Source organism: Schistocerca piceifrons, unplaced genomic scaffold (assembly GCF_021461385.2).
Source record: "Schistocerca piceifrons isolate TAMUIC-IGC-003096 unplaced genomic scaffold, iqSchPice1.1 HiC_scaffold_1063, whole genome shotgun sequence".
NCBI classification, from domain to species: Eukaryota; Metazoa; Arthropoda; class Insecta; order Orthoptera; family Acrididae; genus Schistocerca; species Schistocerca piceifrons.
The window spans coordinates 65,001-67,500 of NW_025726867.1; the positions used below are offsets into that span (position 1 = coordinate 65,001).

Here is a 2,500-nt window from a genome sequence, read left to right on the forward strand (position 1 = left end):
CGTGCCTGAGTAGGTAAGGCATTAATCCGGACACGCAGGCATGAGATGTAGTCGCGGCCGGTTACGAACTGCCGCGTATTGGAGACCCAGCAGTGCTGCCCTGGTGTTCGGGCAGACTCTCGTAGCGCAGCGCCGTCGACCGACGAGTGCAGGCGGTCGGCCCAACACCGGCCCAACTGGTAACTGGACTTTATAACTTCCCCCTGCCATTGCAGGGCGTGGTCCAGTTGGTGAATTTCTCGCTGGATTAAGTCCTGGGAAGAATCGTCCGCTGCCGCACCCAGTCCCTGCATCTTCGCCAATCTTCTCCTACGAAGAAGAGGGCCCAGCCAGCGGGCTGCAGGCACCCCCAAGCCCCCATGAGAGATGGGGGCGTGGAAGTAACCGACCGGCGTATCTGCTGGCAGGTGCAACCAAGATCGAACAGCTGCACGAACACAGACGTCAAGGGAAGAGAGGGCCCCAAGACGAGTCCTCCCCAGGGCGAGACCATGGAAAATACCCGGGAGGATAACAGAACGAAGGGCAAAAAGCCGCTGCTGAGGTTTGAGTGGTGCACACTTGATGATGTTCATCTGCTTCTCGACCTCCCGCCGGGGATGAAAAAGACTGCGTCCGCACGTGGAAAATTGCAGGCCTAGATACTTGAAAGTATCTCCCATCGCCAGTGCTGGGATGTTGTTCCCCCCAGCACGAAAGATGACAGTCTCGTCGACCTTGGTTTTCTTCTCCCGGCCTGATGAGACAAGGGCGAGAGAGTCATAGTTACTCCCGCCGTTTACCCGCGCTTGCTTGAATTTCTTCACGTTGACATTCAGAGCACTGGGCAGAAATCACATTGCGTCAACACCCGCTAGGGCCATCGCAATGCTTTGTTTTAATTAGACAGTCGGATTCCCCCAGTCCGTGCCAGTTCTGAGTTGATCGTTGAATGGCGGCCGAAGAGAATCCGCGCACCCGCGCGCCCCCGGAGGAGCACGCTAAGGCGGACGCGGCCTCGCAGCAAGGAAGATCCGTGGGAGGCCAAGGCACGGGACCGAGCTCGGATCCTGCACGCAGGTTGAAGCACCGGGGCGCGAACGCCGCGCAGGCGCGCGCATCCTGCACCGCCGACCAGCACGAGGCCGACCAACGGCGAGAGCAGACCACGCCCGCGCTAAACGCCCGCACTTACCGGCACCCCTACGGCACTCACCTCGCCCAGGCCCGGCACGTTAGCGCTGACCCACTTCCCGACCAAGCCCGACACGCCCCGATCCTCAGAGCCAATCCTTATCCCGAAGTTACGGATCCAATTTGCCGACTTCCCTTACCTACATTATTCTATCGACTAGAGGCTCTTCACCTTGGAGACCTGCTGCGGATATGGGTACGAACCGGCGCGACACCTCCACGTGGCCCTCTCCCGGATTTTCAAGGTCCGAGGGGAAGATCGGGACACCGCCGCAACTGCGGTGCTCTTCGCGTTCCAAACCCTATCTCCCTGCTAGAGGATTCCAGGGAACTCGAACGCTCATGCAGAAAAGAAAACTCTTCCCCGATCTCCCGACGGCGTCTCCGGGTCCTTTTGGGTTACCCCGACGAGCATCTCTAAAAGAGGGGCCCGACTTGTATCGGTTCCGCTGCCGGGTTCCGGAATAGGAACCGGATTCCCTTTCGCCCAACGGGGGCCAGCACAAAGCGCATCATGCTATGACGGCCCCCATCAACATCGGATTTCTCCTAGGGCTTAGGATCGACTGACTCGTGTGCAACGGCTGTTCACACGAAACCCTTCTCCGCGTCAGCCCTCCAGGGCCTCGCTGGAGTATTTGCTACTACCACCAAGATCTGCACCGACGGCGGCTCCAGGCAGGCTCACGCCCAGACCCTTCTGCGCCCACCGCCGCGACCCTCCTACTCGTCAGGGCTTCGCGGCCGGCCGCAAGGACCGGCCATGACTGCCAGACTGACGGCCGAGTATAGGCACGACGCTTCAGCGCCATCCATTTTCAGGGCTAGTTGCTTCGGCAGGTGAGTTGTTACACACTCCTTAGCGGATTCCGACTTCCATGGCCACCGTCCTGCTGTCTTAAGCAACCAACGCCTTTCATGGTTTCCCATGAGCGTCGATTCGGGCGCCTTAACTCGGCGTTTGGTTCATCCCACAGCGCCAGTTCTGCTTACCAAAAGTGGCCCACTTGGCACTCCGATCCGAGTCGTTTGCTCGCGGCTTCAGCATATCAAGCAAGCCGGAGATCTCACCCATTTAAAGTTTGAGAATAGGTTGAGGTCGTTTCGGCCCCAAGGCCTCTAATCATTCGCTTTACCGGATGAGACTCGTACGAGCACCAGCTATCCTGAGGGAAACTTCGGAGGGAACCAGCTACTAGATGGTTCGATTAGTCTTTCGCCCCTATACCCAGCTCCGACGATCGATTTGCACGTCAGAATCGCTACGGACCTCCATCAGGGTTTCCCCTGACTTCGTCCTGGCCAGGCATAGTTCACCATCTTTCGG

The 2,500-nt window shown here is 58.8% G+C and overlaps 1 pseudogene; it reads right to left on the bottom strand.

The window, feature by feature from the left end:
• The window catches only part of LOC124726706, a 5,721-nt pseudogene that overhangs the window by 2,088 nt on the left and 1,133 nt on the right, over positions 1-2,500 (bottom strand).